Raw genomic sequence first — 16,088 nt, 5'->3', positions numbered from 1 at the left:
TTCCCAGTTAAATAAACACATAGCCACCTAGACTTCTGGGTCCCAGCATGTGGCAAAATTGTACTGAAAGAATTGCTGAGTAGCTTGCAATTCATGTTCTCTGCCACAGTGAAATACGGAATTGATGATATGGCATGATGTTTGAATCATGGTCCATAATGTGGAAATATCACCCAAATTTACCTAAGACCCTTCATATGATTGACATCATTAGTTTAATGAAACTTGACCTACCAGAGCAACTGTCCCAATGTACTAGAAAGAACTTGTTTGACTCTCTGGTAGTTCCACTGGGTTTTGCATTAATTAGTCAACATCCATACAATTACATATTCTAAATTAATTCTGACAAAATATTCACACAGGTGCAGGCAGAATATTGTCTTTGGAATTTCAAAAATCAGATACATCTTCAAAAAAAAAGAATTCTTGCAGTAATATCACCTGTTTCCTTGAAAGTAAAGGTGATGTCATATTGACCAACTCAGATTCCCCCAAAAACTATAATAATGAAAATTTAAAAAAAATCAAATTTAAGCTTTATTTTGAAAATATGCTAGAGAAAGAGATTTGATCTGATATTTTAACATGTTTCTGAATATCTGTGAACTAAAGACTATGTATATATTCTTGTATATGTAATGAACAAATACATGTAATGACTACCAGGCCAAATAGAAGAGTATGTTATCTTGATTTATTCATTTATTTTTTTCCAGCCCTAAGGACCCACCCAATTTGGTAGTGAAGAGGGAGGTTTCAGCTATATATGTGACAGACTTGAGTAGAATGTCAATTAAATAACAGGATTCTGACAAATCAAAGTGAGACTCTACTTAAAGTGGACTCACTGATTATCCTGTGAAGAAAAGCAGACTAGAGTAGTAAAGAGCTGGAATGAAAGCCAAAGGGAGAATTCTAGTAAAAGTTATGTCATTAAGGAACTATGCTAATTTAAGTATGTCACTTTATCATTCCATTCCCTGTTACATATTTCAATTTAAAGGACTGGATTAGATGTTTTTTTGTGATATGTAAAAAGTTATTACATTTTATCATTCTGTGAATAAATAATATCAAATGCATAAAATAAGAATTCTTTACTCCCCACAGGTATTAGGATTTTATTATCTAGTACGGTAACATAAGAAAAGGAAATGAAAACTATGAAACTCAGGACAAAATAAAAATAAATATTGTTAGGCAATATGTTTACCTAAATAAAAAGTCAAGAAAAAAGATAAAGTCTACATGTGATAGGTCTACAAGTAAATAAGCCAATAAGAGTTTTCCATATATTACAAATAACAAATGTAAAATTTAATAAAAAGAAGAAATCTCCTTTTATATAAAAGAATATACAAAATAAAAGAATAAATTTAATAAGAACTATGCAAAACTATATGAAAATATCATGAACCATTCCAGAGGGTATAAAAGACCAAAATAAATATGAAGTCATGTATTATTTCTGAGCAGGAAAATCTAAGATCTCAAAGGTATTAATTCTTCTCAGAATAATCTGTGAACTTAATATTGTCTAAGGTAAATCTAAAATCCAAGAACATTCGGAAAAGTATAATAAAGTGAGATATGCCAATCTAGTTAACTAAAATGTACCCTAGCACTACAATAACTAAATCATAGGCTACTAGCTCAAGATAGAAAGTTCAAAAAAACAGAATAGAGTTCAAAAAATAAACCCTCAGTAAATAGCCACAATTCTGAAAAAAAAAATCATTCTAACAATTTTTCATTTCCATATTACTTTCATGGAAGAGAGAAATTTCAGAGTGTCTTACTCCACTATTTTCACATATGACTCCTTCAATACAATTTAAAATAAGTCTTATAAATATAGATTTTATCTAATGAAGTCAATAGAATAGTGATTTAAACATTCTAAATGTTTTGAGTTTATTTTTGTGTATGGTGTGAAAAGTGGTCCACTTATATGTAGCTTTTGCATATAGTTGTCCAGTTTTCCCAACACCATTTATTGACAAGAATAAATTTTCCCCATTGTGAATTTTTGCCTCCTTTGTCATAGATTAATTGACCATCTAAACATGGGTTTGTTTCTGGAATTTCTATTCTGTTCCATTGATCTATGTGTCCGTTTTTGTGCCAAATATCATATTGTTTTGATTACTGCAGCTTTGTAGTATACCCTGAAATCTGGAATTGTGATACCTACAGCTGTATTTTTATTTCTCAAGATTGCTTTGGCTCTTCAGAGTTTTCTGTGGTTCCATACAAATTTTAGGATTGTTTGTTCTAGTTTTACAAAAAATGCTGTTGATATTTTGATAAGGATTACATTAAATCTGTAGATTGCTGGGGGTAGTATGGACATTTAACAATACTAATTCTTCCAATCCATGAGCATGGAATATCTTCCCATCCCTTTGTGTCATGTTCAATTTCTTTCATCAATGTTTATAGTTTTCAGAATCTTTTACAAGCCTTTCACCTCCTTAGTTAAGTTTATTCTGAGGTACTTTTTTTTTTCCTTCTAGTGCAATTATAAATGGAATTGTTGTCTTAATTTCTCTCTGCTTCTTCATTATTACTGTGTAGAAACACTACCAATTTTAAATTAAAGACTTAAATGTAAGACCTAAAACCATAAAAATCCTAGAAAAGAGTCTAGGCAATCGTTCCTAGATATATCTCCTAAGGCAAAGGAAACAGAAACAAAAATAAACTATTAGGGCTACAACAAAATAAAAAGGAACAGTGAAGAAAACTATCAACAAAATAAGAGGGCAACCTTCTGAATGCAAGAAGAGATTTATAAATGATACATGTGATAAGGGGTTGATACCCAAAATACATAAAGAAATTATACAACTCATCATCAAACAACCAAAGAATCCTATTAAAAAATGGGCAGAGGACCCGAATATACATTTTTTTTCCAAAGAAGGCATACATATGGTCAACAGACACATGAGAAAAGCTCAACATTCTTAATCATCAAGGAAATGCAAATAAAAACCATAAGATATCACTCTATACCTGTCAGAATGGCTAAAATCAATAGGACAAGAAAAAACAAGTGATGGTGATGATGTGGAGGAAAAGGAATCCTTGGGTGCTGTTGGTGGGAATGTAATATAGCATAGACACTGTGGAAAACAGTATTGATGCTCCCCCCAAAATTAAAAATAGAAATACCATAGATCTATAATTCTACTACTGGGTATTTACCCAAAGAAAATAAAAATACTAAATCAAAATATATATATATGCCCCATGTTTATTACAGCATTATTTACAAGAACCAAAATACAAAGCAACCTAAGTGACCATCAATAGGCGAATGGATAAGGGAGAAATAGCACGTGCGCGCGCGCACACACACACACACACACACACACACACACACATGAATATAATGCAGCCATAAAAAAGGATTCTGCCAATTGTGACAACATGGATGGATATGGAGGGTATTATGCTAAGTGAAATAAGTCAGACTGAGAAAGACAAATATCCTATGATTTCACATTGTATGTGGACTCTAAAAACCAAAATAAATGAACAAACTAACAACAACAACAGCAACAAAAACAGAATCAGATCTATAAATATGGAGTATGAATGGTTACCAGATGGAGAGAGGTAAGAGTATGGGCAAAATGAGTAAAGGGAATGGGAGATCTATGCTCCCAGTTACGGGATGATAAGTCACAGATGTAAAAGGCACAACAGAGGGAATATAGTCAGTGATACTGTACTAGAGTTGTATGGTGACAGATGGTAACTACACTTGTAGAGAGCACAGCATAATGCACAGAGAAGCTGGATCACTATATCGCACACCTGAAACTAATGTAACATTGTGTATCAACTATACTCAAGTTAAAAAATTTAAAATTTAAATAAAAATAAACATTCTAAATACCCTAAAAATTCTAAAAATGTATTCATACATTTAGCTGAAAGTTTGTACCTTTTTGACTAATTATTTTCTGGATTGCTTGCAGTTTTCTATAGTTCAGTTTTACCTTCTCTTGCTCAGTGTCCTTATAAAATATTCAAAAAATATTTATTCTCTCTACCTTAAATTGCTTCTTTGATGGCTTAATAGAGGATATGAAGCTCAGTGGAAAACGTAAATGTACTATGAAATATAAGGTGATGTTATTAAGAGACCCCAAAGTCTTTTCTACTGGAGATGAGCATTATATATCAAATAGCACTCTTCTGAAAAGGAGGACCATGATGTCCAGATGTCAGGCTAAAATGGTCTTCACCGTAGCTATATTTTGATGGTAGCAATTCAGAATAGAAAATGTCTTTGACACATATGCCATAGAATTAATGCCTATGGAAGCTTGTCTTAGAATTGGAAAAAACAAATGAAAACTAGAAGAGGAAAAAGAATTTATACTATACTCTCATATCTTTATAATCACTAAAATATTAATTACTTATGCCATAAAAAACTTACCTGAAATATTTCAACAAATTTAAAACCTGATATTTGTTTCATGATTGAGAGAGAGAGAGAGAGAGAGAGAGAGAGAGAGAGAGAGACAGGGAGAGAGAGAGAGAGAGAGAGAGAGAGGGAGATACAGAGGCAGAAAGGAAAAAACAAAGAGATAGAAAAACAAATTTTTGGAAAACACATAAATATAACTTTTGGAATCAAATATTGCAATTATGATATCATGACCTTAGTAGTAATTTTTGTTCTGCCAAATTTTAACATTACTTTTGAAAAACTCTGCTAGAATTTTTACAACTATTTTCTGCCATAAAATAATCTAAGAAATCACGAAATAGCAACCCTAAAATTAAAGTCACCAAGGATATGATACAGTTGATTATAATAGCACTAAAGACATCATTAGAAGCTATTGAGTGAGTAATTTTTTAAGTTTGTAATTACCCAATCCACATAATATGCTCATATGCAATGTCATGAAGGCTAGCAGGATACTTGCAAAAATAAAGGTAAATTAAATACAGCTAATCTATTGATTTTTGCTACCTTAATAATTAATAGAAATTGCTAAATAGGATAGTAGTGATTACCAGTCTGGAAAGAAAAGAATTGACTATATATATATATATATATATAACTATAACATTTATTTTCATTTTAATAAGAAAAAAATGATTTTAGTTTTCCTCTTAATTAAAACAAATTGCATCTACCATTTTCTTTGACGTACCTTATAATCATCTAGCAATAGTATATGCGCCATCAAAATTAGTGTAAAGTTTCTAATAGGAACTGGCATAGCAGAGGTGACAAAGACAGGCCCAAAATCCAATAGTGACTTAAGACCCCAGATAAATTAGAGAAGTTCAATTTAGAGAGCACTCAAATACACAGAATATTAAAATTTTATTTTAATATTTTAAAAAGAAAGTGTTAAGCAGGGCAGGCAACCTTAGATGGAAGTCGAAAGATCTGTGTTCTATCCCTAAGCTTTAATAATGATTGTGTAATTTGAGGGAAGTCATTTAACATCTCTGTGAAATTATTGGGCAGAATAATATACTATAATGGTCAAGAATAAAACAAAATAGCAGAAATATAATAGTTGTTGTATTTTTGAAATTTCACTGAACATTGCCTCATCTTCTCTTCCCATCTCTTTAGGTCTACGACATAAAGCTTTAAGCAAGGTGACTACAATTAACTAAAGCATTTAGTGAAACAGTGAAGAAGTTGGGAAGGAAAAAGAAAAATACTTTTCTTTCGGAAGGCATCTTCTCACAGGGCAGTGAAACTTTCCCCAAATCATACTAAATATATCTTCCCTTTCAACTAAACAATACATTCTTTCTATTGAACCACAATGAGAATTTGAAGACTACTAAATAGACAAGTTTCATGAAATGATTTGACTGAACCTTATAGTTTAACTTATTAGAAGGTGCATTTCCTTTGCTTGTATGGATGTCAATTTCTGATAAGATGTCTATAGTAAAAGTCTCAATTATCATCACAAGACTGCATAGTAGAAAGATTCCTTTGGTCTAAGCTGTAGGAAGATCTAAGGGGCTTCTATTCTTCTTTTCCCTCAAGGGCTAAACACTGTATAACCTACGCTGCCAGGGGAGAGCTGATTGTGCCCACCTCTTCCTAATTCCAGTTTATAGTATCACATGATAGCTCTAAATCAGCCACAGTGGGAGTATTTACACTATAGAAATCTATAAACACTACTAATTAGGACTTTTTGCTGGAAAGAGAAAGGCATTCTACTGCGGAAAGCCCAGTTGGCACAAACTTACCAGCCTACCATTAGCCAAACATGTAAACTCTGGTTACAAGAAAAAGTGACCCAATATTAAAGATACTGATGAACAAAGACACACTTTTTTCTGGCTTTGAAACTAAAATCTCTTATCCGATAGCTTCTCCATAAAGTGATTTTTAACTGCAAAGCTCTCAGAGGGAAGACTCCTTGCTTTCTCTCTGAAGTTAAGAGGTAGGAGAGTCAGTAGACTGAATTCTGAGAAAGAGACAGAGTAAACACTGGAGTCCATTAAAAGTCCTTGCCCTTGACGAATCTTAGTGAGAGGCACTGGGTATAGCAGTTCCCTCCTCTCTCTCTTCTCCTCCCCCTGGGTAAACATAGCCAAATAGCAATTTTCCTGCCACTTTGGGTTTATCCTAAGGATTTTAAATGACAGCTTAATTGTCACCATATGGAGATCTGGGGTAAGGTGAGGAGAGAATAGAAGAAACAGCAATTAATTGGCTTTAATTGTTAATTATTAACTTAGTAACTTAATAATTAAGTTATATGACTTTTGAAGGACTTTTCAATTTGCTATAGGGCTTATCATAGCAGCAACTACAATTCTAAAACTCTTTTTTTATGAATATAGTATTAAATTTCCTAAACCAACCCCTCCCCTCCAAATATATTAATGAAAACTTTTTTTTTTTTAAGTACAGGGCTGAAAATCACTATATTGTACACTAATTGAAAATCACTATATTGTACACTAATTTAGACTGTATGTTAACTGGAATTAAACTAAAAACTTAAAAATAATAATAAAATAAAGTGCCTATCACCAATAAAAAAATAAAATACAGGGCTGAAGGAATATCTCATATCAATGATGTTGATATGTGATGGAAGGATTCAAAATAGCAAGACAACCAGATTATATATATATTTTTTTGATTTTCAAATTTTCATCTCTCCCTCAAACTGATCCAGCATAACAGTCTTAAAGCTAAAATTAATCCAGAAAATTACAATTCTTATTAAAATAGTGTAAAATACACTTTTACAAACCTGTTTTCTATCAGTTGCATACTTGTATCTAGTGGCCAAATAAAAAGTATAGTCATTGCATGTACCCTTAAGAAAGCTGGGCAAAATGGGAGACCTCACATTGTCACACAAAGAAAGGAATTTCAGGGCTAAAGGCCCTTCACTGAAAATAACCTATATCCAGTTTTCTGATACTTACATTTGAGGGATGTGAGAAGGTAGTGAAATGGAATTATGTAAGAAATTAGCAACCAAAGAGAATGCAAGAGGAGGAAGGAATGAGTCAATTAACCTTGCCCATTAATAATCTCATCCTAGAGTCACCTGGTTAAACATCTGGTTAAACCTAGGGTCAGTGGGTTAAACATCCAACTCTTGCTTTCGGCTCGGGTCATGGTCTTGAGGTTCATGAGTTTGAGCCCTGCCTCAGGCTCTGCACTGACATTGCAGAGCCTGCTTGGGATTCTTTCTCTCTCTCTTTCTCTACCCACTCCCCCCCCCCCAAAATAAATAAACTTCAAAAAAGTTAAAACAAAAATCTTGCCGTAACCATATTTGTTGACTCAAAAGGAAAGATATGTTAAAAACTTGTCAGGGCGCCTGGGTGCCTGAGGAGATTAAGCATTTGACTGGTTCAGGTCATGATCTCATGGTTCATGGGTTAGAGCTTCATGTCAGGCTCTGGGCTGACAGCTCAGAGCCTGGAGCCCACTTTGGATTCTATGTGTCCCTCTCTTTCTGCCACTGCTCACCCTCTGTCTCTGTCTCTCTCAAAAATAAATGAACATTAAAAAAAAAAAAAAACACGTTGTCATATAAGATCCTACTGTAAGTGAGAGAAAGAAATGCTTCAAACACCTGTATCCTGGCAAACATTACCATTGAAATTGTCATTATAGTGAGTATCTGATACAGAATTCAAGTTTGATGAATCTTGAATAAAGTAATTTTTTTATTCTCTGTCAGAGATGTAACATTAAATTTCTTAAAGCCATCTGATTTTAAATGTAATTCTAAAAGTGATGTCAACAAAACTTAAAAGCATGGATGTCACAGTCATATCTCTTTGCTTATAGCAACTTTGGATTCCCCCTTGGAATCTTGGTGATTGATTCTTATGTGTTATTAAATTTATATTTAATGGACATTAGAATCTAAGTTCTAAAAGTGTTTGGGACTTCTTGGATAACTGACTAAAAAGAAAGATCGTGTGTGTATGCAGGTAACACTTAAGGGGGCCGAGCAGCGGATTCGGTGTACCTTGAAAGGTAAAACAGGTAGTTTGGAGAATTCTGCCACAAGTGTAGAAGATGGTATGCAGTGAGATTTCAGGTGGCTTTGAAAAAACAATTTCATTGGAAAACCCAGAGGAACTTACGGAGAAATGAGATAGGCAGTGCTTTCTTAGATAATAGCTGAATCCAGAGAAATAGCGATAGCCCTGGAGGGAAAGTGTAATTGTGACCTAAATGAAAAGGACACATGAAAGGAACTTGGGTATATAGGAGGGGCTGGACAGATGGCTAAGGAAGTACCTAATGGAAACTGTGTAACGCTTTAGCTAGTGTCATGGGGATCTGGGAAACTTTACATTTTCATATTTCGCTTACCATTACTAAGTTTGTAATGGCAAGGTTCTGTTGCACTTTGGTAGTTTGTTCACTGTGTAGGCTGTGTGTGAAGGGCAGTGGCGAGCATCATGGGGTAGAGGAATAATGAAGAGACAGAAATCTCAGAAAGTTATGAACCTGGGGGTAGAAGCCGATTTACCTTGAAACTAATGAGGCTTCAGCTTTGGAGCGGTCACTTATACCAGCCTTTATGCATGGGCTGCCTCTGAGTAACCGCAGACATTATGGAGATGCAATTAAGATAAATTTAATTAGTGTTTAGTGAGATGTCTATAGCTGTGCTTTGTAGTCATTTCCATCTATAGTTAAGTTATTGCTCATCTCAGTGTCAAAATAGCTTCCAGAATATTACTACCACCAGTGTGCCTATTCCTTTATGTTCTGAATGTAGGTGTAGGGCCCAACATAAAATTCATAACCCTTTGTTCACCTGGGGTGGTTATGATCTCATGGTTTTGTGGGTTTGAGTCCCATGTTAGGCTCTGTGCTGGAAGCATGGAGCCTGCTGGGGATTCTCTCTCTTCCTCTCTCTCTGTCCCTCCCTCACTCATGCTGTCTTGCTCTCAAAATGAATAAATATTTTTTTTAAAAATTCATAACCCTCACTAAAAGTAATATTTGAATACTGAGTGATGAATGAGCATCATCATTACAAACAGCATTTAATCTTAGTGCCTAAGACATCTCTAAATATCTGAAATCTTTGAGTTCATATATGAAAGAAACTTGATAGATGTGTCCAAATTCTCAAATAATTTTCCAAATTACAAGAAAAATATTTAAGTAGTGAAACTATAATGTTGAACAGCTCTCCTAAAAGTAAGACAAAATTATCTTCTTCTTGTCTCTAAGGGGGAAAAAATATTACACATTGTTGGCAAATAAAGAAAAATCAAAGTGTGTAACCTAAAAATAAAGGAAAATATTGTATTATAAAATCTAGACAATTAATTAATAAAAAATATATATTGGTTTCTGCTCTGAATTTTGTGTTGTTTTGGGTTGTAGAGTATATGGAGGTACAATCCCCAGATCCCTCTTATGGAACAGAAACCCTCATATTTCCTACTGCTGGGGTTACTGGTTACTGTTTGCTCACAGAGGCAGCATCTACTCGAATTGCTCTGCCTGAAGGGAGCTGCCCTGTCCAAGGGGCACCCACATCTAAAACCAGTAAGGTACAAAGGCCTGGCTACATTACTTCTTGCCTGACAAGAGGACAATGCTGAAAGGCCATTCCAGTTTCAGAGCTCTGGTGGTGCCTGCTATGGCCTCTGTTATAGCTGAACCACACCCCAGACAGTCCCCCTCTCTCCCCGCAGCCCTGCCTCCCTTAGGTGTTGTTCCTTAGTGCACTCATGAAAAATTTTCTTACGGGATCCATTTCAAGGTAATATTTAGGAAAATGGGTGTATTTTATTTGTTTTAGTTTGTAACTTTAAAGATTTTGCTTCTCATTCTAAGTAAATATTTAATTTTTTTTTTAAATTTATTTACTTTGAAAGAGAGAGAGTGAGCAGGGAGGGGCAAAGAGAGGGAGAGAGAATTCTAAGCAGGTTCCATGCTGTCAGTACAGAGCCTGACGTGGAGCTCGAACTCACGAACCCTGAGATCATGACTTGAGCTAAAATCAAGAGTCAGATGCTTAACCGACTGAGCCACCCAGGTGCCCCCTAAGTAAATATTTAATGTTTTACCTAATTGTGTATTCATAATTTTGTATCCTTGTGTTTAAAAGGGCTCTCAAGGGGTGCCTGGGTGGCGCAGTCGGTTAAGCGTCCGACTTCAGCCAGGTCACGATCTCGCAGTCTGTGAGTTCGAGCCCCGCGTCAGGCTCTGGGCTGATGGCTCAGAGCCTGGAGCCTGTTTCCGATTCTGTGTCTCCCTCTCTCTCTGCCCCTCCCCCGTTCATGCTCTGTCTCTCTCTGTCCCAAAAATAAATAAACGTTAAAAGGGCTCTCAAAATTGTGTAAGTCGCAGGGTACAAGTAACCTGAATCCGGTCCTTTTCTCTCTGCGAGAAAACTCCCAGATGATCCCTTTACCTGGTGGCAGGAGAAACTATTCTAATAATAGCAGAGACTGATCAGAAAGGTCTCTGCATGAGAAAAGTCTGTGGCCATTAAGGGCTTCACTCTCATGATGGTGTTCTGAATGCACTGCCTCTGGGTCTTTTTCATGTTATTTGGTTTCACACTCCATAAATTTAACATTGTTCAAATCATTTTCTAATTTCTACAGTCAAATATAACCAATCACCCCCCAAATATCTTTATAGCTTTTTTTTCTTCCATTCTGGTAAACAAGTTTGTGCATTTTATCTGATTGTCATGTCTCTTTATTTTCCTTTAATCTGCAAGAATTTTTCTACTTTTTTTTCCATGACATTGATATTTTTGAAAAGTCTTGGCCAATTGCAATGTAGGATATCCTACATTCTAGATTTGACTGATTGTTTAGAACTAACTGCATTATAAGATATTTAGCAATCTGTATTTGTCTGTTTTCTCATGTTTAAATTCAATTTTAAACCTTTTGGTAAGAAGACTACATAGATGATGATAGGAATTTTTGTTGCATCACCTCATTGCAAATATAAAGTCAGTGTGCTGAGTTGTCTTATTGCTTGTAAGACTATGTAAAATTGTGTCACTAATATTTACGTGAATTGTATCTGAGTTTCCGCCTTTGTAATGGATAAATACTATGTATGGTGATACCTTGAAACCATGTGAATATCCTTTCACTGATTTTTGTGCTCAGAAGTTCTCAGCAAATGCCTAACTGCTTCTTTAACAGGCTAGATAGGAAAGAAGTTTAAGAAACCCAGATTACAAAATGGGACCATGCAGGATGTCCTGAAAGAAAATAGAAGAGCTCAGGTGGCTGTCTCAGAAGCACAGGGATTTATTGATTGAATGTATGGGTTCCTGTGCCAGGATCTGCCACAGCTCACAAGCCATACCATGTGACCTGTCTAACACTGGTCATTATGTCCAATGTTTTAACCTAAATGGTCATTAGTTCCAGGTTTGCGCCTTGCTCTCGGGCTGAGTCTGCTCCTTTGCACTTAATTGTGTGCATCCACATTTTCCAGGAAATACTTCTGCACTTACTGAATTCCTGGTGACAGTGTCACAGCATGTTTTCCAAAGTGCAGCAGCTGCCCAAGGGCTGTCATGACAGCTGGGGTCACATTTGCCAGAATGATGCATCACATCCCACTTGCCTGGCTGGAGAGTCCCCTTAGTGAAGAACAAATTGATTGACTGACTGATTTATTTATTTATATTAATTACAAGAAGTTTGACCTTTTGGACCTAGATTCCCAGGGGATTTTTCTTACCCCTCTCTTGGCCAGTTGCAGAAGCTAACTTAGATGTTACTGCTTCACACTGGGGAGACTACCATTTGTGCTGAGTACCCAAGACCTTCCACTGTCTTTTCTCATTCTGCGGCATATACTACAGCTGCTATAGCTGTGGTTAGTTCTCAGTGCATAACAGTTCTGAAATTATAATAAATATATGTCTCTATATTTTCCAAGGGTCAATTCTTATCTCTAATTCATCAGTGGTTTAGGGTCCCCTTCTAAAAGATCAGTATGCCAGACTAACTACTTCTGTACTAAAGTCAGAAGCTCATTTCCTACTGTTCTGTGTCAATGCTGTGACAGCAAAACATTACAGGTATTCAGCATTTCATTCTTGACATAAAACATACAACCACTAGTTGATGTGATTTGCTGATTAGATTGTGCTCTAGAGTCACCCATTTAATGTGAGAAAATATGACTTTTTTCCTTTTCAAAAATGTTAGGGGTTCCACTGATAGCAATTTGAGAACAACTTTTCTATGAAGGTAGGGGATTATTGTACTCCAAAATATTTCCTTTCAAACTGCAGCCCTTTTAGCCTCCTGGATAGGAGCAATGAAGAATAGTCCAATGTTACTTATTCAACAATTGAAAATGTACTCCACGGCTTTTTTTGTAGTAGACGTACCAAAATATCTTTTTTTCTGAATACTCCTTCCTTATCCCTTAATCTTCTTATCTTGATTTATCCAAATCTTTCAGAAAAAGGCAGAGAAAAGTCAATAAATTTAGAATACCTTCCAGGATTTCTAAAAGTGAAGCGACAAACATATTCCCACTCACATCCTCTGACTCACTTTCATTCACATGCACAGTTGTGTTTCCCAGTAAGGCCACATGACAGATATTAAACTCTAAAGACAAGCTGCACAGTTGTACCAAATTGCCATCCAGCCTGAAGGCACACAATGAGGGATAATGGCATAATCAGTCTGCATTGTCCTTTTGTCATAACACAAAAGCTAAGTTGAAAAGTGACCACACAATGGCTCAACATTGCCTGTGTGAAGGACTAATTTGCTATCTTTCTTAGATATTTGATTCCTGGGTTATGAAGGAATCAGGCAAGCCTAAAATTTCTCATAAGGAATCAAGGGAAAACCACAACAAATAGTACCAATTCACTGTCTCTTTTAGGCTTAATACCTTAGAGGAGTTTTGAAAATATATGAATGTCTTCTTTTTTATCTGCATATATGATCTTCAAACATTATATTAGGATTCTCCAGAGAAACAGAACAAATAGGATCTAAATATACATATACATACAATAAACATATATATGCATATGTAATATGCATAATATGTTCTAAAATCTGGAATATATTAGAATAAATAGAAATTTATTATAAGGAATTGACTCACATGATTATGTCTGTCAAGTCCCAACATCTTCAGGATGATTCAGTAAATTGGAGACATAGGAGAGCAGGTGATATAATTCCAGTCTTGAGTACAAGGTCTGAGAAACAGGAGAGTCCATGGTGTAATTCCACACTGAAGAGCAGGCTCGAGACCTTGAGAGACAATATTTCAGTTTGAGTCTGAAGGCAGGAAAAAACTGATGTTTCACTTTGAAGGCAGTCAAGCAGTCATGCTCTCTTAGTTGGAGAGGGGTCAACTTTTTTATTCTATTCAAATAATAGATTGGGTGCAGTCCACCTACATTATAGGGAGGGCAATCTACTCAATCAAGTTAATGTTTATTTATTTATTTTGAGAGACAGTGCATGAGTAAAGAAGGGAAGAGAGAAAGGAGAGAGAGAATTCCAAGCAGGTTTTGCACTTTGTGTGCAGAGCCCAGTGCGGGGCTCGATCCCATGAACATGAGCTCATGACCTAAGCCAAAATGAAGAGTCAGACACTTAACTGACTGAGCCACTGAGGCTCCCCTTTACTCGATCAATTTAAATGTGAAACTCATCCAACAACACCCTCACAGAAACACCAGAATAATGTCTGTCCAAATATCTGGGCACTCTATGGCCCAGTCACAGTGACATTTATATTTATTTTCCAAATGTTTATACTCCCTTTATTTTCACCTAGCACACTATATTTCACTCCCATCACCGAACTAATATGACAGGTGGCTTGACATTGGGGTGATGACAACTCAGTTTAACTATCTCATGTAAAAACAGTACTGATGGCCAGAACTATGATTCATGCACTTATGGCAAATTCATCTTATTTACGTTTCCACACAGGATTCTGTTTTTTAGAGATATGGAAAATCATAGTTGAAGTTATTTAACCGATAACCTTTTAATCATACATTCATTTTCCCAAGCAAGGATCTGTCACAATTTAAATACTTGACACTGCTAGGCAATATTTTTAATACTTTTTTTTTGTTTTGTTTTTATTTAAAAAAATATTTTAAGTTTATTTATTTGAGAGAGAGAGAGCGAGAGAGAGCGAGAGAGAGCGAGCATGAGCGGGGCAGGGGCAAAGAGAGGGGTAGAGAGGGAGAATCCTAAGCAGCCTTCACATTGTCAGCACAGACCCTGATGCGGGCCTGAACTCATGAACTGTGAGATCATGACCTGAGCTGAAACCAAGAGTCAAATGCTTAACCAACTGAGCTACTCGGGCACCCCAATATTTTTATTTCTGATAAAGGCTTTAGAAATAGCTGATCCCTCAATTTATGTTATAGATAGTCTCAAGTGTGAAGAAGTGAAATGACTGTGCTCATGGGCAAGGTAGTGGAAAGACAGGGGCCAGAACTATCTCTTAATTCTGAGGCTTGTTGCACCTTTTAGTCTGGTATACTTTGTCCTATGCTCTAGCAGGTAAGGAAATATCAGAAATGCAACAGAATTTCACACTCCTCTCAGTAAGCGCAAACCACATTTCCTGCCATATTTCATGCTCACCATTATTCTCATTTAAATCATTAAGAGAAAATATCAGTAAACTAAGCCAAACTTCCAATGAAGTTGCTGAGTGAATGTGACTGCAAATATAACAGAGTGACCAGTGCGAGTAGAATTCTTCCTTTCACCATGTACGGCAAATAGCAGCTTCTTCTAAAAAAATATTTCAAACATATTGCTATTATCTTTGGGAGAGAAATGCAAAATAACCCATAAAAGGGATATATTATAACCTCAAATAGTAACAATGCTTGCTTGAGTAGTATCTCCTTCCCTGCAGGCATAGTTACACAGGAGCTAGCACTAATGCAGAAGAAAATATAATAATAATAAACAATTCAAACTTCAGGGTGTTGTCAGAAGTCCACTTCACTTCATAGTAAATTTGTTTTAAATTTAATAGACAGGGAAAAAGAAAACAGAGGCTACAATGAGGAAAAAATATTTTAACCTTCAGGATCTAGCTCACACTATTTTTCTTAAACCCGTTTATTTGAAAAAGGCAACAGCCATGAAGATGAAGGATAAACAGTCATCTAAGTTAGCAGCAAAACCACAAGCAGGATTTCCCCTCACCTGGAGTCTCCTTGCTTTCCTCTAAGGACTCGAAGTGCACTCAATATAAGTGGCAGCTTCTCTGCCTGTCATACTGAAGAGTCATTTTTTTCCTGCCTGGCAAATGCAGGCTGCGGGGTAGACGAAAGCTCACCTGTCAGAAGAGGGAAGGGGCTGATGGTCAAAGTGTGGGGACGATGGCTAACGCTGTCTGGTCAGCAGCTGACCTTGCTAGAGGATCGGCATCAAGTAGTCAAAGGCAGAAACTACCCAGACCAAGAAAGAGGAGAGTTTGATATTAAAGACACAAGTGATGAGAGCAATATGATCATGCGACTGGAAAACTACCTTTCTTTATTTTAACTCCCTACCAGTGTTTTTTAAAAAAA

This window comes from Lynx canadensis, chromosome A1 (genome assembly GCF_007474595.2).
Source record: "Lynx canadensis isolate LIC74 chromosome A1, mLynCan4.pri.v2, whole genome shotgun sequence".
Classification (NCBI taxonomy): Eukaryota; Metazoa; Chordata; class Mammalia; order Carnivora; family Felidae; genus Lynx; species Lynx canadensis.
The sequence above is the reverse complement of the archived record's forward strand: the minus strand, read 5'-3'. Positions refer to the sequence as shown.